The sequence below is a fragment of the Piliocolobus tephrosceles genome, chromosome 19 (assembly GCF_002776525.5).
Source record: "Piliocolobus tephrosceles isolate RC106 chromosome 19, ASM277652v3, whole genome shotgun sequence".
Classification (NCBI taxonomy): Eukaryota; Metazoa; Chordata; class Mammalia; order Primates; family Cercopithecidae; genus Piliocolobus; species Piliocolobus tephrosceles.
In genome coordinates this window covers 24,057,554-24,079,392 of record NC_045452.1, presented here as the reverse complement: position 1 = coordinate 24,079,392, position 21,839 = coordinate 24,057,554, and the positions used below count along the sequence as shown (strand labels likewise).

The 21,839-nt window shown below is 43.7% G+C and overlaps 1 protein-coding gene across 3 annotated transcripts in view; it reads left to right on the top strand.

The window, feature by feature from the left end:
• TCF20 (transcription factor 20) overlaps positions 1–21,839 on the top strand; it is a 112,040-nt gene that overhangs the window by 71,062 nt on the left and 19,139 nt on the right. The gene's annotated exons all lie outside the window — the stretch shown is intronic.

Here is a 21,839-nt window from a genome sequence, read left to right as displayed (position 1 = left end):
TTTAATTTACGGGCAGTGCGAAACCTCTAGTGATTTCTAAGCGTGTAAATCACATGTACAGGTTTGTGTTTTATAAAGGAAACTCAGGAAATAAGTAGGGAGAGATCAGAAGCAGACAGGTCATTCGAGAGGCTGTGGGATTAATTTGTGCAAGAGCTAGTAAGGACTGAGTGTGTAGTAGAAACAGGAGTCAGAAGGATTGGATGGATCTGAGAAACGTTTTAGGGATTCAAAATTGATAGTTTTTTTTTGTTGGTTGGTTGGTTTGTTTTGAGATGGAGTCTTGCTCTGTCACCCAGGCTGGAAGGCAATGGCACAATCTCGGCTCACTGCAACCTCCACCCCCCAGTTTCAAACCATCCTTCTGCCTCAGCCTCCCAAGTAGCTGGGATTATAAGTATGCGCCACCACGCCCGGCTAACTTTTGTAATTTTAGTAGAGATGGGGTTTGACCATGTTGGCCAGGCTGGCCTCGAACTCCTGACCTCAAGTGATCCACCTGCCTCCCAAAGTGCTGGGATTATAGGCGTGAGCCACCACACCCAGCTAAAGTTGATAGATTTTAAACACTGACTAGATGTAGCAGGTTTGGGAAAGTGAGGCAGAGGTCAAGGATGAAGTTGAGGTTTCTAGCTCCAGCAAGTCAGTGGGTGGGGTGAGGGGTCATCAACATACCAATAACAGAAAGAAGGGTTGAAGAAAAGAAATTTAGATTTGCATTTAATATGTACTAGACAATAAAATATTAGATATGAAGGCAGTTCAGCCTAATGTTTAGATCAGTCAACACTAGATTCTAATACAGCATTTTAAATGAGAGCTGCTTGCTTTTTATTTAGCCTTTCAAATAGATGTAAACTGGTAAATTTTTAAGTCCAAATTGAAAGAAAGTGGAGAGAAAAATAGGAAATCATGAGGTCTGTGTTATGTTTAAAAAAAAAAAAAAAAAAGAATCCCAAAAAGATGTCAAAAAAATTTAAGCTGTCATTATAATTATTCCTAAAATACAATTGAAAGGGGAAACAGAAAGGATAACTTGCTGTTTGGGCTTTTTTTTTTTTTTTTTGACAGAGTCTCACTCTGTTTGCCCAGTCTGGAGTGCAGTGGTGCGATCCCAGCTTACTGCAACCTCTGCCTCCCAGGTTCAAGCAATTCTCCTGCCTCCCCACCTGGCTAATTTTTTTTTTTTTTTTTAGAGATGGGGTTTTGCCATGTTAGCCAGTCTGGTCTCGAACTCCTGACCTCAGGTGATCCACCTGCCTTGGCCTCCCAAAGTGTTGGGATTACAGGCCTGAGCCACCACACTTGGCCTGTTTAGGCTTTTAAAATAATTTTCCCAAGATACAATGTGGTGAAAACCAAGACTATATTTAATTAACTGAGAAAGAGCACGTATCATACATTTTTATGGGCCTGAAGAAAACCTCGCTGTTGTACAGTTGCACCCTATTTCCTCAGTTTCAGAATGCAGCCTCGGTGCCTTTATGCACTGAATTGAGACTAGGCCAAGTGCTAGCACTTTATAGCGAAATGGGCTCTGAAGTGGGAATCGTTGCTCTACCCATAGGAGGCGGCAGGAAACATGGGAAAAGGCAGAAGAAAAGATAAACTGGCTGCAGGGTTTAGATGAGGTGCTGGCACCATCCGTGCTGGTCAAGGTTCCCAGTTGTACTCCTGAGTCATGAAAATTTATGTATTATTTACATAAAGATAACAGTATTCTTATTGTAAAACTAATGGAACTGTTAGTAAAAGAATGCCACAATCTTGATAACCCAACATATCTGCCTCTTTTCTAGACTTTGTCCATGTGCTGATTATTTCACTAGATATAATAGTATAATACAGTCAGCTCCCCATATTCATGGGTTCTGCATTCTTGGATTCAATCAACGGCAGACTGAAAATATTTGGAGGGGGCGGGCCACAGTGGCTCATGCCTGTAAATCCCAGAAACTTGGAAGGCCAAGGTGGGTGGATCATCTGAGGTCAGGAGTTCAAGACCAGCTTGGCCAACATGGTGAAACCCCATCTCTACTAAATATACAAAAGTTAGCTGGATGTGGTGGTGCATGCCTGTAATTCCAGCTACTAGGGAGGCTGAGGTAGAAGAATGGCTTGAAACTCGGGAGGCGGAGGTTGCAGTGAGCCAAGATTGCACCACTGCACTCCAGCCTGGGTGACAGAGCAAGACTCCATCTCAAACAAAAAGAACCATCCTGGCTAACATGGTGAAACCCCGTCTCTACTAAAAATACAAAAAAAAATTAGCCGAGCGTGGTGGCAGGTGCTTGTAGTCTCAGGTACTCAGGAGACTGAGGCAGGAGAATGGTTTGAACCTGGAAGGCAGAGCTTGCAGTGAGCCAATATCACACCACTGCACCACTCCAGCCTGGGCGACAGAGCAAGACTTTGTCTCAAAAAAAAAAAAAATATTGGAGGGAAAAATTCCGTCTGTTCTGAATATATACAGACTTTTTCTTCTTGTCATTATTTTCTAGATGAGAAAGTATAAACAACTTTGCATAGTATTAGTTACATCATATTAGATACCATACGTAATCTAGAGATGGCTTAAAGTATACAGGAGGATGTGCTTAGCTTATATATAAATACTGTGCTGTTTTATATAAGAGACTTGGGCATCCATGGAGTTTGGTATTGGCAGAGGTCCTGGAACCAGTCCTCCATGGATACCAGGAACGGCTATAATGACTGCTAACATGTACTGAATGCTTTCTAAGCACTATATGTGAATTATCACATTTAGACCTCAAACCAACCCTTTCTGATGGGTCTCATCACACTCCAGGTGAGATTTGAGGTCTAGAGAGGAACTTGCCCAGGATTCAAACCTTGTGAGTCTTCATCATCACAGTGTAGATACAAGTCTGTGTTGCTTTTTTTACTTTATTTTGTAATTTTAATTTTTATACTAATCTTTTTTTTTTTGAGATGGTGTCTCGCTGTGTCGCCCAGGCTGGATTGCAGTGGCGCGATCTCGGCTCACTGCAAGCTCCGCCTCCCGGGTTCACGCCATTCTCCCGCCTCAGCCTCCCAGTAGCTGGGACTACAGGCGCCCACCACCTCGCCCGGCTAGTTTTTTGTATTTTTAGTAGAGACGGGGTTTCACCATGTTAGCCAGGATGGTCTTGATCTCCTGACCTCGTGATCCACCCGCCTCGGCCTCCCAAAGTGCTGGGATTACAGGCTTGAGCCACCGCACCCGGCCTAATCTTTTTTTTTTTTTTTTGTCTTAATTTAGTGTATGATGTGATTTATCCAAGTATCGCACTTCTATTGAGTTGGTTTCCAGTTAATTTACTACTTTCTATGGAGCAATAAGCATTTTTATTTTTCGATTTATAGAAAAATTTATAGCTATTGAACTGCTAGGTCAAAAAGGGCCAACATTGTTACGGTTTTTGATAGGCATTGTCTTGTGGTTTAACCAACAAAGGGTCATACCAAGGCATGAGCATCCAACAAAGGATCATACCAAGGCATGAGCATCCATGAGGACAGGTGAGCCCTTGTTTACTGCCACCTCAGTGACATTGGACCTTCTTTTTAAACTTTTAGTTCCTTTTCGTTTATTAGTGATATTAATGTTGTTCCATGTTAATTTTGTGTTTAATGTCCATTAATTGTTACTTTGGATTTTTTTTTTTTCTTTTTTTTTTTTTGAGACGGAGTCTCGCCTTTTCGCCCAGACTGGACTACAATGGCGCTGTCTTGGCTCACTGCAAGCTCTGCCTCCCGGGTTCACGCCATTCTCCTGCCTCAGCCTCCCGAGTAGCTGGAACTACAGGTGCCCACCACCATGCCCAGCTAATTTTTTGTATTTTTAGTAGAGGCAGGGTTTCTCCGTGTTAGCCAGGATGGTCTCGATCTCCTGACCTCGTGATCTGCCCACCTTGGCTTCCTGAAGTGCTGGGATTACAGGCCTGAGCCACTGCGCCCGACCTGGAATTTTATTATTTATTCTCAATTTGTTGTTTTTCTGTACCTATTTCTCATAGCCTGAATCACTTCTCTGGAAAATTCAAATGTATGGAATTCCTTTCTTCAGGGGTGCCCCTAAATCAGTAGAGCTCTTAAAAAGTTTCTCATCTGTAAATTAAATGATGGTAGAGGACTGTAAAGGATAAAACTAACTTTGCTGGAAATCAGGTAGCCTCCTTGGTAGATACTAAAATACTCTTGGAAGCTTTTGAGTTGTTGTTGTTTTAAAGGAAGCAAATATTATGAGCTAGCATCAGCCTTAGAATTGTGTCCTCATGTGTTGGTTTAGTAAAGATACACTCCTGTCTCGAAACTTATTGGTGGAAGTTAAACTGAAGAGAAAAATTCAGCCCTATCTGATGCCCTATCTGACGTAAACCTGGTAATAGTGGAGTGATTTTGGTTGTATGCACTTAAGAGCTGACACTTACTTTGAAGATGCTGGCAGCATACTGCTGTCAGTTAACATGCCTTATTAAAATAGATTTGGAGAACTGCTACACAGGCAGATAAACAATACCAAAGTCAACAGAATTAACAAATTTCCAACAGAACTCAAATCCCTTCTGATGGACTAGCCCCACCAGTGGAACCTGAGTGCCCTGACATTGTTCAACTGTGGAGGCATTTCATCTCTGTTACATGTTTCACTGAGCAGCTAGTGGAAGTTTCTAGTAAAATATATATTCATCTAACAAGTCTCAGGCCTGTTCATTGTGGCTGGCTCCCTGGGGGTGCCATGTGGTTCCAGACTTCGAAAGCTGTGATTGTGAACCTCAAATCTTAGTTCAGACAAATGTTAGGTGAAGGCCTCCGGTTTGCTTGAAAGTTATTCTTGTTTTTTCATACAAAGCTGGTTGCTAGGATAATAGCGTAATTCATTAGGATAAGTGATAGGATAGTTGCCAAATTAATTCTGTTTGCTTGTTTCTAGGTAGGGTTCTTTATTGAAGTAATAAAAATATACTAATGCTTTAAAACTCCTCAAAATTGAAATGTATTTGTTTGCTGACAGAAGACTTTGTGTCTCCCTTCTCTTCAGAGAGCAGGCCTGGGCATTTTAATCTACTATTATTTGTGAAAAGCACGTGGATTTAAAACCAGCTCACCTGTCACCTCATCCCCCAGGCAGCAAGTGCTGCCCAGCAGCACTCCCATTTTACCTGTTACACCACTTAGCACCCATGGGTCAAATCCCCCAAGTCACTCCAATAGTGGCAGGTCCGAGTGCCTCCTCACTAAGGGTAGGACAGACTTCTGAGACCTTACTGACTCAAGCCTTCCCTTTGCAGGTTACACAGACTCAACAGTATTCAGAGCCTATGCCTCCCAGCACTTATGCAAATGCTCAGCTAAGCTGGAGCTGCTCTTGGTGTGACTACCAGCTTACCTGATTGTCGTCTTCACCAGATAGGCTCCCCAAGAGCTAAGTTGGCCCCAGAGCCCACCCTAGTGCCTGGCATGGGGGTGATCAATACAGGGTAAATTTGTAACTGATAAGTTATTTAAGAGACACATAGGAGCAATGTAACCTCCAGTGGGAAGAGGTGGGCCTTCAGATGCTATTTAAATATGTATGTTTAAAAGTATGTAATATTGGGCTGGGCGCGGTGGCTCCTACATGTAATCCCAGCACTTTGGGAGGCAGAGGCAGGCTGAGGTCAGGAGTTTGAGACTAGCCTGACCAACATGGGGAAACTCCATCTCTACTAAAAATACAAAACTTAGCTGGGCATGGCGACAGGCACCTGTAATCCTAACTACTTGGGAGGCTGAGGTAGGAGAATCCACTTGAACTGGAAGGTGGAGGTTGCAGTGAGCTGAGATCGTGCCATTGCACTCCAGCCTGGGTGACAGGAGCGAAATTCCATCTCAAAAAAAAAAAAAAGTATGTAATATTGGAAATAATTTGTGAATATGCTGGTCAGAATTTTAATCTACGTATAAAAAATTAAGGAGCTGTTAAAAGTGTGTTTTGGTAGTGAGACTGACTTGTTTTCCTATATGCTACTTTATAGTTTTGGGGAACAAAATGAATGGATGAGAGATGGATGACCGTCAATATTAATTTCTTGCCCTTGTGTTCTTTGCAAGGCACAATATGCCAGGAACAGGTTCTGCCTTCATTATAGAGGGCATCTGTATGAGGCTTTGTTGTTCATGAGTTTCAGTGTATGTCTCTGGGGACAAAAACGTGAGTTGCCACTGGGTGAATGTAGTGCCACCTGAATGTTGAAAAACACAACTCCCAAGAGAACAGGTTTGGTGGGGATTCAGGAGTTGTATTTTGTTCATGTTAAGTCTGAGATGCCTCCTAGACATTCAAGTGCAGTATGACCATTTCAGAATGAAGGAATTTCCAATGGATAGTTTTTTGCAGGTAAAAGCAGCCCCACAGTATGTTCAGTGAGCACTTGCGTAAGTGCTGGGAGGCATGGTCTCTGGATACCCTGAGGGCTGTGTAAGTGTGGAGAAGCTATGCCTAACTAGGCCAAAGGGAAGATTGAGTCAGTAAGGCCTCAGAGGCCTGCCCTCCCCATGTGGCACTCGGACCTACCACTACTAGAGTGACTTGAGGGGTTTGAAGCATGAGTAGCAGGGGAAATAGATAGGCACATGTCAAGAACCACACCCTGCTGCTTTGCCAATCTCCTCCACCATGTCCTGTGAAACTCACAGTCCACCAAAAGCACTCTGATAGTTCTCTGCACTGAACAGCCATTTTACCTGGCTTTCTCAGTAACACCACCTACTCCTATCCCCACCCCGACCCCACACTCTCCCAGGCAGAAGCAGAGTCATTAGTATTTAGCCCTCTCACTGTGGGCTAGGTGATGACTTGTTCCTTCACTAGGGTACATCAGGACAGGGATAAGTGTTAAGCATCCCTGGTAGAGACCTGAGGAACATTGTGCAAGGCAGCCGTGGTTGTTGATAGGTATCTGTATCAACTACTGATGTTTTAGCTTCACCTCCTGGCAGGGTGAGGCTTTTAGCAGTGCCGCAGAAACCCTTCTTCATTAAAGCAAATCATCTCCCAACAATGGAATCTCACTGATCTGCTGACCCAGCATTCTGTTCTCTCAGACCTACCTCATCCCTTCCTGCCTTTGGAAAAAAGTTCCATTTAGGGTGAATAGGCCAACAAAATCTTGTTGCTCAGCTCCAGAAGATTATCTGTTTTAGATCTTCCAAATTAGCTCTAGAGAACCCTAGGAAATGATCCAGCCACATAAAGACTCACCTTTCCCGTGGACCCTCAAGGAGCTCTGAGACCACCAGCAAACACCCAGTTGTTGCCTTTAGCTCCTTAATTTGACTTGGGAACTCTGAAATCCCTTAGACATTGGTATATTTTCAGACAATTTCAATAATCTGGCTAGTGCCATCCTCTGCTTGTTGCTTCTCTCTAATCTCACTCTTGAAATGGAAGTCATGTGATGGAACCACCTTTTATTATATGAGCACCACGCTGCCCAGAGACAAGGCCCGAAGGAGAGCACAGAGGCTCTTGAATTTACCAGATGGTCCTTGTTGGCAATGAGTCATAATTATAGAATCTTCTAGGTCATATTTTATCCTTCATCCTAATGTCTGTAGGAGTTGGCTTCCTGGGAAACTATAAACATCACTTAGTCCCTCAGCTCAATTTCTTAACCTGTAAAATGGGGTTAATAATGGACTGCCTTGTCAAGTTGTTGGATAAATGAAATCTGTCCTAACAATAGACACTTAAATCTTGGGGCTTGGCGTGGTGGCTCACACCTGTAATCCCATCACTTTAGGAGGCTGAAGTGGGAGGATTGCCTAAGCCCAGGAGTTTGAGACCAGCTTGGGCAACAAAGTGAGATGCCGTCTCTACAAAAAATAAATTAGCCAAGTGCAGTGGTATGTACCTGTAGTCCCAGCTAGTAAAGAAGTAGAAGCAAGAGGATTCCTCTAGCCCAGAAATTTGAGGTTGCAGTGAGCTCTGATTGCTCCACTATGAGTACAGTGGCACAATCAAAGCTCACTGCAATCTCAAACTCTGGCTCGATGAATGAGGGACAGAGTGAGACCCTGTCTCAAAAAAAAAAAAAAAAAAAAGTGAAGGTGGAGGAGGAGACGTATTGAGGAATTATGCAGGATTTCTAAACTAGGTTATATTACTTCCAGATCTCTGTTTTCTTCATGGAGACTCTTGGAGTTTCCTTTTTTTTTTTTTTTTTTTTTTTTCCTTCCCTTTTCTGTTGAAGTGAGGATTGTACTCTTGCTGAGTATCTTCCTAATCTGGTAGGAATCTTCTGAAACTGAAATGTAGAAGAAAATTTCCACATCTATGAAGAAGAATTGAACCAATAGTTCTAAAACTTTCTTGAGGATAAGAAACACCTGGGATGCTTCCCATTCAGTCTCTTTTGGGACAGTGTCTTCAGTCTGTTTTTTTGACTCAAGCTTGGGACCATGCTGGTGCAGGTGGCAGAGTTACACTTTGAGAAGTGCAAAAATCAACTCTGAAAACTCAAGGTTCGTAAGCTAGTCACCGATTTGGGTGCCAAAGTTTCCATTCTAGTGTGGACGTAGTTTTTCCTTCCGGTAGGTTTCCAGGAAGAAAAGGCCCTGGATTGAGCATGACCTGTGGGAGTGTCCTGAAATGAGGTGTGAGGCTATGTCTCATGTTATTGCCAAATTAAATGACCCCACTGAAGCTTGGCTGAGAGGTGGCAGGGGCTGGCTTAGGATTTGAGGACCAGTGATCCTATGGTCGTTTCATTGGCAGTAGCTTCGGTATATCAAGCTATCCTCGTTTTTGAATGTTCCTTTCTGCTGGTACTCTGTTATTTCCTGAGTATCTGAGACTAAGTGCTGCCAACGTCTCTCCTGTCAGGCTGCCCCTGCCTTTGAAAAACTTACCACTTCCAGGAATAGGGTGGCTTTGCCTGACAATACCTCAACCTGTTTGAAAAGATGGGCAGGTGAGAGAGAGCGTTGTGAGATGGCAGTGGCTCTGGATGCAAAAGAGGAAGGTAGTACGAATGCAAGAAGGAAGAGAGGAGTAAATGAGAAAGACCTCCAGAGCCAAGTGTTTGGAACAGCTTTGGAGATTTCCGTTTCAGTATGATCTTCACAGATTTGAAATCTTGTTAAGGGAGTCCTATTGTGGCAGCAGGTTTGTCGTTTCTGCTGCTGAAACTGTAAACATTTCAGTATGGGTGCCTTGTGAATAAGCAGCTTCCAGTAATTGGCTTTCTGGAAGCACAGACCCAACTCCTGGGTAGGATGAGCCATGGAGAGAAGCAGCTTACATCAAGAGTCACTTCCCTGGAGTGTAATTTCTTTAAAAAGATGCCTTCTTAGATTCAGAAAGCACAAAATGGAATCATTTCTCTTTATAAGCTAATCCACTGAGCAAAGGGTAAAACAAAAATAAGCTAGTACAAGATCTTGTGCAACTTCAATTTCAGTGTTTTAAACTATGTCTGTAAGCATTTCTCTCCCTGTACTTGAGAAAAAGCTCTTCTCTTTCTTTGTCACGGGGCTGCTGCAGGGCTCCTACTCCTGCTGGCTTCAGCCTTTTCTCAGGTTCTCTGCTTTTATTCAGAGGAAAAGTGCTAATTAATGGCTTATTCCTAGTACTGGACTCTACCACTCTGTGCCCTTCCTTTCTAACTTCTTAAAGGGCACAAGCTCCTTTTAATATGGAAAAACTCGTTAGACAAAATGTATAAATAAGGTTTTCAACACAGTTGCAGTTTTCTTTTGGGGCTATAAAAGAAACTTCTGATTAGGATTATTTTAATGGAGTGTATATAACTGTAGATAAGATAAAATGCAGGCTGGGTGTGATGGCTCATGCCTGTAATCCTAGCACTTTGGGAGGCCAAGGAGGGTGGATCACCTGAGGTCAGGAGTTCGAGACCAGCCTAGCCAATATGGCAAAACCCTGTTTCTACTAAAAATACGAAAATCAGGTGGACGTGGTGGTGGGTGCCTGTAATCCAGCTACTTGAGAGGCTAAGGCAGGAGAATCACTTGAACCCAGGAGGCAGAGGTTTTGGTGAGCCAAGATCTCATCACTGAACTCCAGCCTGGGTGACAGCATGAGACTCCGTCTCAAAAATAATAATAAAATGCAAACTGTGTTTCAGAAAAAAAGGCAAGTTTGGTTAGCACAAAGAAACATCATTAGTGACACCTGTGTTGGCCTTCTGAGTTATGAGACTTCATATTAACATTATAACAAACTACATATACATCTTGTGCAAGACAAAAATTACTAAACCAAGCCTTCTTGAGTAATGCCTTAATTTTCCAGAAGGGGGGACAAAGGTTGGATTTAACTTAAATTGAGGCAAATGGATGTATTTTATTTGGGAAATTGTGCTTTGTTCCTCCTTTGTTTTGCCTCTGTAAATTTATTAATGCAGAACCTGAAGGCTGTAAACCCAGGATAATTAGAGTTATGGTGTTGTAGAACATTAAAAACCCACAGCAAGTGGCTGATATCTGCCTACCATATCTGCAGTTGAAGTTCATACCATGTGTAGTAATTATGAACTTTCTTTTTTGTGGGCACCTTGGTAGAAATAATGAGTAAGTAGCACCTGCCATATTTTCATGTGTTACTTTAACATCATCAATAAAGTGTACATACTAAAGCAGATAGCTGAGGGTGGGGAATAAGTGGTTAAATACTGAACCTGACCTGTAAAATACACTCTAAATAGACAAAAGGAACACCTATGTGTGGCAGCATAGCTGGGTTTGGTTTAATCAGCAATAGTAGATTGTTAGCATTAACTCCTGGATGTCTGTGATGCTGCCCATAGCCTTGCAGACAAGCCTAGAGGGCCTTTGTAGTTTCAAGAGACCATCCATTCCACATGGGAACAGAGAGTAACAGAAAATGACTAGGGATCAGTATTGGCACTTCCTGGGAAGTATGTGCAGGGTGTATGTGTGTGTCAATCAAGGTCTTGCGCTGTCATCCAGGCTAGAATGCAGTGGTGTGATCATAGTTGGCTGCAGCCTTGACCTCATGGGCTTGAGCAATCCTCCTGCCTCAGCCTCCTGAATAGCTGGGACTACAGGCGAGCACCAACACACGCAGCAAATTTTATTTTTTGTAGAGACAGGGCCTTGCTTTGTTGCCCAGGCTAATCTTGAATTCCAGGCCTCAGGCAATCCTCCCACCTCAACCTCCCAAAGTGCTGGGATAACAGACGTGGGCCATCTTAGACCTGGTCCTGTTCAGGTTCTTTTGCCCTGATCAATGTCTTTAAATAGCAGAAGATACCCCTACCCTGTCCCTTTTTCCCAACTGGGTATTATCCCCAATGTACTGTTGAGGAAATCGAGACTTAAATTAACTTGCCTAGGCTCCTGTACCAGTGAGAGACAGGGCCAAAATATTAGTTTTTTTTTTTTTTTTTTTTTTAGCCCTGCTGCTCTTCCAGATCAGTAGCTTCAGTGGACAGCTCCATTCCAGCGAAAAACTCCCAGAACTTCCTCTCCACCCCAGCTTTCTCTCTTTTCCTTATTTCATGTCTTTGTTTTTCGACTGTCTAAATTTGAGGTAAAAATCAAAAAAGATTTCTGATAAGGAATATCTGAATTAAGGAAGGCACATAGAGGAATTGTCAGTTAAACTAACTGTACCAGTTTCTTTGACTGGATTTGTTGTTGTTGTCCTCTACTTTAGGAGAAGTAAAGTGATATGGAGAAAAGCTTGCTGGCAGGGATTTATTTTAAAAAGCAAGTTTTAGTCTCTGTCCTGGGATCACTTTGATGAAGCCTAGTCTGTTCCTCATGTCTTATAAGAATATTCTTAATACAGAATCATAACTCTAAGGCAATGGAAAACAATCAGTTTACTCAAAATCCTGAGCTATTTACTAAAGCAGGAAGATAGCCTGTGTTCTATAAAAGGTTTCTCGTAGTTACCCATAAAATATCATTTGGAATTAAACCCATTCCTGACCAGCTGAGATTTTGCTCTTAGTCCAAAACTTTCTCTTCTGTAAATGGAATCTTTCTAGGAGAAAGTAACATTTACAGCAGGTGCTATGTGTGTGCTCACCTCATCAGAATCCTGCTGTGCTGGCATCCAGAGGGCTCCCTGTCTACTGTGCCGATTTACACTGCCATACACGCGGGCTCACTGCAACATGTCTCACAGACCCCTGGCCATCTGTCAGCATCAAGTCCTATCGGTTTTACCTCCAGAGTGTCTATGCAGCCTCTTGTATGCATTTCCACCACCAGTACCCAAACTCTTCTATATCATCCCTAACCCAGCAATGGTCATTGTTGGCCCCGGCCGGGTTCCTGCACATCAGCTGCCCACCCCCTCAGAGTTGTGCTCCGCTGTGTCAGTTCCCTACACCCTGCCTGCTTCTCCCTCCACAAAGCAGTTTGTTCCCCTTCCCCCCCAGGTAGCTCTTACTGTTGACGACTCAGGTCAAGCTACACTCTGTCAAGAATGCTTTCCTGACCTCCTTAACTAGGTTGGTGACATTACCTCTATGCTCTGAAGTATTATTTACATCACTGTTTAAATTTTGCTTTACCCCCACATCATTCTGTGAGCTCCTGGAGGGTAGATACTTGGTGAACTTTGGCTCCCCATTTCAGCCCCTGCACACAGGCATGCAATAAAAATTTGTAGAATGAATAAAAAGAAAAGATTATTATACTTCTGAAGTCGATACCATCAACTCATAAGGGAACTTCAATATCAAAGAAAAGAGCACTGAGAATAAAAGGCACCTTGATCACACAGTGTCTTACAACCTTTAGAGAAACCTGCACATCAGGGGGAAAGTCCAGCCTGATCAAGTTCTTACTAATTTTCATCCAACCCATGTTTCTACTTTCTGTACATTGCAGTTTTATGCTGTGGAATCAGGATTGACACATTAATAAGGCAAATTAAAAGTCCCAGAGAACAGCTCGTTAAGAAGTCGAACTGCCTTCTTCACATTCAATAGAATAATTTACACTTTATGATTTTGAAGAAGCAGCAGTCTGGTGTTTTTACAACTTCGTTAGCCAAGGGTTACCTTCACATTACTGCAGAGGTCCCTTCCTCATAACACAGCTCACGGGTGAGAATCTGGATTTTTTAAAGCAACAATGGCATAAAAAGAGGTGTATGTGACAGAATCTTCTGGAGAAAAAGACCTCCTTCCCCACCTGCGTCTTAGACCTACTAACTTTTCATTATTTGTTTGCTCAGTGTTAAAATGAACAAGTCTGTTGTATAAAGCTGTGTATATTCTGAATATGTTCTTCATCTGCTCAGGATTGTGGCTAATTTCCTCTGTTTGGTAGATGAAGTACAGAAAGACAAAGAAGGACATTCGTAATGAAGGAAAAACGTCCTTAATCCCAACCCTTGTAACTTGATGGAAAACATCATAACTTCACTATAAACTGCAGACAGGCTGGTCCCACCTTATGCGCACAAAGACATCAGAAGGGAAAGGGAATGGGCTTTGTGGATCGAAACAGAATCCAAGGATGTAGCTGGGAGATGCTGCCAAAATGGCCACACTCAAGAGATTTGGACCTTGGCCATGCTTTCTGTGCATTTTGCACCACTTCTGGGGCCAGCTACCACACAACCTCCACTCAGTCACAGAGACACTTAATAGGTTTATGATGTGACTTGAAAGGCTTTCCCAAAGAAACAAATACTTGTCAGGATCTGTAGTAGAGCCACATTTTGATTGGGGCTTTTAATGGGTGGAGAATGGTGATCTAAATATATAGTTTTATTTTAAATTATGCCTGAAAGATGATCAGATTAAATAAAGTTTGTTTGAGTGTTTTCATCTGCTTGTATTGGTGGGAAGCAGATGACTGGGTCCCAGGAGGCAGAGAAGTTGAACTCTTAGCCTCTAAGTGTGTTGAAGGAGTAGTACCATCTGTTGGACCTAAGATCCACATGGCAGCAGAGGGTCCAGAATCAGCCACAGCAGATTATTCCAGATTACTCTAATGTGAGTGGGGATAGGTTGTGAGAAGTATGGCTAGGAGCACCTGGCAGGTGACTGATGCAGGCAGCAAAGGAGTCATTGGTGCCCAGGTCTGCTCTCCACATAACAGAGGGCAGTGTCTGTAGAGTACAACAGGCAAGCCTGTGAGGCAGTTTTTCTCATTCTAGTTGTGCTCAATATGCCATTTTGGGGCAGTTTTCTGTGCTTTCGAAATCCTGCTAGAGTTTAATTTGTATGCAGTTGTGTGTCATATTAGTCCCCGTTTATTTAACATCTGTTCTTCCAATGCAAAATGCTTTAGAAAGCTTTAAAAATAGTTATTAATTTGTATTGCTCCAGGATAGGAGAATTGAGAGGGGAGATATAATGAAAGTAATAGTAAATAGTAGCTAAGAAGTGAAGTGTCCAGAGACTTGGCCAAGAACTGACCTTCCGCACCCTCGGAGATGAAACGTTACTGAAACATACAACAGCTAGACTTACCAAAAAAACGACCAGCAGCAGGTGTCCAGACCCATGCAGGGTCTGCTTGTTTAAGGCAGGTTGTAGGAGAAAAATTGCTTAACAAAAAATTTTAACTGTCTTAACTTAGTAGACTGTACTTTGTATTATATCTGAGTTTGATATCAGTAATTGCCAAAGTATGATACTTAGAGATGAATATGTTTTACATAATTTTTGTTTAAAAGTTCTAATAATTACATAACTTTCTAGTTTATAAAACACTTCTATGGTTATTTTACACAGCAACTTTATGCAGAAGGCAAAGCATATTCTGTTATCTCCATTTTACAGGTGATAAAATTGACCTGGTGACTTTTGGCTTTCACACATGTGCTGACACCCTCAGTTTTTTCCTCCAGTAGCCCTGTGCTGTGTCATACCTGAACAGTATGCACATTAGACCAACCACATTTATTCTAAAAAGCTAGTCAAGCCTGGGACTTTTGTCTTAAGTACACACAATTAGCCGTTAGCCAGTGAATGGCTAGCTGATGTTTCATACTGACATAATGGATTCAGTTTCTGAAACTGGCACTTTTGCTGGAGCAACTGTGGGACATAAGTGCAGCTTCTAAATCCATGCGCCATACCTTGAGTAGCATTGAGTAAATGGACCTGAGAAGAACTGGTCAACTCTGTGTCCCTCTGAGGTTGCCTTGGTGGTAGTGGGCTATGGTGCAGTCCCAGAGGCTGGTGCCAGAGCCCATTCCCTTTGTGTAAATGGCAAGTTAAAAGTGCTCCAGCCTGTCTTTTTTTTTTTTAAGACGGAGTCTCGCTCTGTCGCCCAGGCTGGAGTGCAGTGGCCAGATCTCAGCTCACTGCAAGCTCCGCCTCCCAGGTTCCCGCCATTCTCCTGCCTCAGCCTCCTGAGTAGCTGGGACTACAGGCGCCCGCCACCTCGCCCGGCTAGTTTTTTGTATTTTTAGTAGAGACAGGGTTTCACCGTGTTAGCCAGGATGGTCTCGATCTCCTGACCTCGTGATCCGCCCATCTCGGCCTCCCAAAGTGCTGGGATTACAGGGTTGAGCCACCGCGCCCGGCCCGCTCCAGCCTGTCTTATGAGCTTTTCATGAAGAAGCACAAGGAGATTGTCTAGCTCTAAGGAAGTAAGGACCAAAACACCTAGGGCTATGTACATATTGCTTTGGCTGACACTTCGAAGTACTCTTTAAGAAGCTTGATAGGATGCAGAGTTGCATCAAAGAAATGCTCACAGGGCCTTGAAGGGTAGCTCCTTGTATGTAGCCCGTCTAGCTGCCGCGTAGTTGGCATTGATAGCTGGGGTGGCAGAGGCTTCCATCCTAGATGTAGGAGGCATAACTGAGAGGACAAAAAACTTCTTGCTCATGGCCAAAAATTAACACATACCTTGTTCCACATTCTCCAAGCTCCATCAGCATCAGTTTTGTAACTCATTGAAGAGTATCCTCATTAGTTTGTCTTCAGGCTCTCAAGTTTGTCAGACATTGCATTCATTCCATCAGCCCACATTTACAGTGTCTGTGGTGTGCCAGTCCCTGGGGGTGCAAGAACAACTCTCACAGTTTAAGGGAAGTGGACAAACATGAGTAAGTAAATATTGTGAGCATGAGCAGAAGTGTGTGCCGTGCTGGATAAGAGCCATCTGAGGCACAGTAGTGGAAGAGTAATCTACAAAACCAATCATCATCAATGTGCTGTAATACTACTCTGACCCAGTTGCTTTGGCGTTCTGAGGCTGCTCTGAGATGCTAATTAAACAAGGTGATTATTCAGGTTGCTGTTACATCTCGTAAGAAAGAGCCTTTCTGTGAATGAGCAGGCATCAGGCTTGCATAGAAGTCTCCCGGGAAGCTTCCCTCAGATGAGGATTAAACAACTCTAGTTGATTCAGTCCTTGCAGTTTGCCACCTCAAGTCAGCAAGCCCTGCCTCTGAGACAGTGACAAAGGCTGGCGAAAGGTTCAAGCTCTGTATCTGGGCCACTTTCTGTTTAAACATGCCCCAAAACTAATAATACCTTTTATAATTTATTCCCAAGTTTAGAGTATCAAAAAATGTGAGGTTCTCGTCAGAGTTCTTTACGAATAGTTTTTATTCCCTTCCAATAATAAAAAATTTACTATTAAAAGATTTTGAAGTTTGGGCCATTCCTTATTTTTAAAATGTGTCTTAATTTAGAAATCATGCTTGGAGCCCCCAATGTGTCTCATTCTGCCTGGGGAGCAGTATTGTATGGACTTACCTCTGCTTGGAGTGAATGTAGTAACATTGTGGTCAAAAACAAAGGATATTTAGCTATGCAGTGACTTTAATATATTATTTGTAGCATAGGAGGATGATAATGCAAATAGCTACTTCAGGTAAAAAGTATAGAATAAAAATTTAATTAGAAATTGTACTAGCGTGGGTATTGATTTTTGGGTAGAAGGGAAAACCTTACACATGGAAGACACTATAGATAAGTATTTATATTCTATCTTTGGCACCTGGCACCTAGAGAGTACTTTTCAAATGTTGGATAGTTGAGTGAATGAAGGGGACTAACAGGCATCATGGTATGGTATGAAGAAAGTTGAACTTGGGGTTCAGAAGAAAAAGGGGTAAAGTTCTAAGTTCTCTTACTTACTATGTGATCTTTAGCAGGTCACTTTGCTTTGGCCTCTGTTTCTTCAACAAGAAAAACAGATATTGAAGACAGACCCAGAGTTCCGTATTTATTGATCTCCTGATGTCAGAATTTGCCTAGTGAAATTGTAGGTGTTTTCATGAGGGAGAAGTCTGTTGCATTAAAGAACCTAAGGCCAGGCGCGGTGGCTGACGCCTGTAATCCTAGCACTTCGGGAGGCTGAGGCGGGCAGATCACCTGAGATCAGGAGTTCAAGACTAGCCTGGCCAACATGTTGAAACCCCATCTCTACTAAAAATACAAAGAGTAGCTGGGCGTGGTGGCGGGTGCTTGCAATAACAGCTACTCGGGAGGCTGAGGCAGGAGAATCGCTTGAATCCGGGAGATAGAGGTTGTGGTGAGCCGAGATCATACCATTGCACTCCAGAGTGACAAGACAAGATCAAAACTCCATCAAAAAAAAAAAAAAAAGAACCTAAGAGGAAAATGGACAATCACTTGAGAGTCTTGGGAAATGCCCGTGTATTAGTTTTCTATCATTGCCATAATACATTACCACAAACTTGTTATACAGTTCTGCTTACAGTTCTGTAGGTTCAAAGTCCAACACAGGTGTCTTATTAGCCTGGAATTAAGGTGTGGACTGGGCTGTGATCTTTTCCAGAGGCTTAAGGAAGAACATGCTTCCTTGCCTTTTAAAAATTCTGCAGCTGCTGCCCTGCCCCTTCCTTCTCCCATCTTCAAGGCCAGCAGCATTGCACCTATGACCCTGCTGCCAAATCGTCAGGTCTCCCTGAAGCTGACAACTTTAACTCCCTCTGGGGGGAGTCATTTGCTTTTATGGACCTGTGTGATTAGACTGGGCCCATCTAGCATATAACCTAGCATATTCTTCCCATCTCAAGGTCCTTAATCTCATCCGCAAAGTTCATTTTGTATATAAGATCACAGGTTCTCGGGATTCTACCTACCATATCCCAAGATCTGATTGCTCTGTAGGAGACAGAACACTAAATGGCTCTCAGGAAACCAGTAATCCTAGTTCAGTCAGTCATTGTATCTCTCTCGGTTTCTTTTTTCCGCATCTGAAAAGTTGGGGAGTTGAATTAGATCAGTGGTCCTCAAACTGCATTGTGCATCAGAATAGCCTAGAGGACTTCTCACAACACAGATTTAGGTGGGGCTCAAAAGTGTGCATTTCTGCCAAGTGTGGTGGCTCATGCCTGTAATCCCAGCACTTTGGGAGGCCAAGGCAGGTGGATCACTTGAGGCACGAAGTTCAAGACCAGCCTGGCCAACATGTTGAAACCCCGTCTCTAGTGAAATTACACAAATTTGCCAGGTGTGGTTCATGCCTGTAATCCCAGCTACTTGGGAAACTAAGGCACAAGAATCACTTGAACGTGGGAGTTGGAGGTTGCAGTGAGCCAAGATTGTGCCACTGCGCTCCAGCCTGGGCGACAGAACCAGACACTCTCAAAAATAATCCAAAAAACAACACTGCATTTCTGACAAGTCCCTGAGTGTTGCTGATGCTGCTGTTCCAGAGGACCACACTTCAAAAACCACTGAACTAAACTGTCTTTAAGGATCTTTCTCTGAGTCCCTAACACACCCTGAGGGTCTTTCCCCTTTGGATGCAATGTTGTAAATTAATCACCGTGCAGTTCGTGCAGTGCTTGCCAGGTTGTGGGGTTGAATTAGGAAACAAATGGACATTGTTCAGATCTAAGCTCCACGTCTTCTCTTTCCTCTTGTAAACTGGGATGGTGACAAGGCCTGCTGTGTGGTTGCTTTTCATGAGGTGGTCTTTGTAGATTAGCATGTGTCTGACACGTGGTCATCTTGGGTCACATTTACTTAGCACTTTTGACCCAGCCAGCATTTTAAGCCTGAATTAATTCATTTAACCCTTATGACATTTCTGAGGTGAGTGCCATTATTAGTCCCACGTCTGTAGATGGAGGAACAAAGGTTAGAAATTTGGCCAAGAAGGCAGAACTAGAAAGTGGAGCCACTTACCAGGCAGTTATTTAGGTTCCAGAGCATGCATACTTAACCCTTCCACAGCAGCCCCCAAGTTTCCTGTAACAAGGCTAGAGGTGGCCTGGTCCTGGGTTTGGGTGATTTAGTGCTTGACAGTGTCATGGTAGGTCCAGGTCTCTCCATCTTGCCACTCTTCTGTCCTCAGCAGGCTGGCTTTGTCTTCAGGGCTGTCCCCTTATGGTGATACTGTGGCTGCCACAGATCCCACCATCTAGTCCTCACAGAGGCTGAGCAAGAAAATTACCTGTTCCTCCCCCTTGTCTCTTTTTGAGAGGGTGAAACTTTCATACTAGCACTTTTGGACACTGAGATGGGAGAATTGCTTGAACCCAGGAGTTCAAGAACAGCCCGGGCAACATACTGAGACCACATCTCTACAAAAACTTTTTTTTTTTTTTTTTTGAGACGAAGTCTCGCTCTGTTGCCTGGGCTGGAGTGCAATGGCCAGATCTCAGCTCACTGCAACCTCCGCCTCCCAGGTTTATGCCATTCTCCTGCCTCAGCCTCCCAAGTAGCTGGGACTACAGGCGCCCGCCACCTCGCCCGGCTAGTTTTTTGTATTTTTTAGTAGAGATAGGGTTTCACCGTGTTAGCCAGGATGTCTCGATCTCCTGACCTCGTGATCCGCCCGTGTCGGCCTCCCAAAGTGCTGGGATTACAGGCTTGAGCCACCGCGCCCGGCCAAAAACATTTTTTTTTTTAAAAAAACTAGCTGGATGTGGTAGCACACCCCTGTAGTCTCAGCTACTCAGAGGCTGAGGTGGGAGAATCACCTGAGCCCGGGAGGTAGAGGCTGCAGTGAGCCATGATTGTGCCACTGCACTCCAGCCTGGGTGACAGAGCAAGACATTGTCTCAAAATATATATAAAAAAAAGGTGGGGGGTGCAAAATGTTTTCAGAAGCTCTTTTTCCTGCAGACTTTCCTACCAGAAATGCTTGATCATACCCATTCCTAAATGGCCACCACTCACTGTGATTCATTCCCCGGGGTAAGGAGGACCATATCTTCAGGCTCCTTGAGTAAGAAAGTGGCAGCAGGAGGCTGGGTGCGGTGGCTCACTTGAGGTCAGGAGTTTGAGACCAGCTTCGCCAACATGCAAAACCCCATCTCTACTAAAAATACAAAAATTAGCCGGGCGTGGTAGCACATGCCTGTAATCCCAACGCCTCAGGAGGCTGAGGCAGGAGAATCGCTTGAAACCAGGAGGCAGAGGTTGAAGGGAGCCAAGATTGCGCCACTGCACTCCAGCCTGGGCAACAAAGCAAGACTCCATCTCAAAAAAAGAAAGTGGCAGCAGACATGGCTGCAGGTTGGCCACCGATGGACTACCCACACTTCCTTCCCTCAAGTTAATAGTGAATCCTTTTGATTCTGAGATGCTCTGTGGCACTGACAAAGGTAGACAGAGTCTAGGGCTACCAGAAATGCTGTGAACTTGTCCTTGGTTTACTCCAGACCAAATGATCTTTTCTCTTAACAAGGGTGCGAGGGCACATGACAAACATTTACTGATTATCGGCACCCAGAAGGACCTTGGTCTTCTGAGAGCAGGGCAAAGCTTTTGAAGGACTAATCTCTTCCAGCCCTTTTTCCTATCTCTTTTGTCTCTTGAGGATGCCAGAGATGGTCATCCAGAATCTCAGCTCTGACCTGGAACAAGTTATTTTGCCTCTGGTGTCTCAAGAGTTTCATGTAAAGCATTAGGAGCGCCTGCCAGGTGGAGTAGTGCAGAGGGCTGGATGAGATCATTCAATCTGACCATGTGGAGCACTTGGGCTTTGCTGTTGCTGGCGTTAGCGTAGTTTCCCATCAGTATTTGTGTCGGGGGCCTGAGCCAGCTCAGTGTAAGTGCTTAGGGAACACTTGTATTTTTCATAGAAGCAGGAACAAGTTTCTGTCTCTTCCAGCTAGCCTTGCTGGTTGTGTACCTCTGCTACCTGGAGAGCCAGCATCCTTAGTAGGGTCACATGTGGTTGAGTTTTATGAATATGTTTGTTGCTGATAGGACACATTTCTTACCCTGACAGGATGAGCACTCACAGCAGCCACATCACAGGGCTGACAGAGATGTGCCCCACTTTAAGAGAACCTGACCATATAAGGAGGAGTGTCTCAATTACAAAATAATGTCTCACTTAGCCAGAAATTCATGGCAGGTTTTCTGGTGCATTTAAAATAAGATTCATGTATAAAAATACCATTTGCACACAGGAGCCCATATTTTCTGAAAAGGGAAATATACTTGTATTGGGCATTTGGGGTAAGTAGATCAAAAATAAAAATAAAATCTTCTTACAAATACAAGAACTAGAAACCAAATTCCGCTTCTAATTCTAAAAGGTTTATATATAACTCTACTACCTTACCCTCTCTTACCCCAGATTTTCACAGCAGAAGTAAACAGGGAAGATCTACAGACCGCTCACGATAGCAGCAAGGAAATGCCTGGCAGAGTGTGTGGGTGGGTGGATGGCGGGGGCACCAGAGGCAGGGCTGGGAACCCCACTCTGGCATGTCCTTTATGACATGGATTGCTTATCTCATCCTGCTGTGTTGTTGATTTGAGAACATTTGTGAGGCTTGGCCTAAAACATGATTGCTGGATCCCTTCCCATGGTGTGGTCAGTGAGTGGCGTTTAGAAATTGACCGGCCCATCCTGCCACCACAGACTCCTCTAACCACAGAGACACGTGC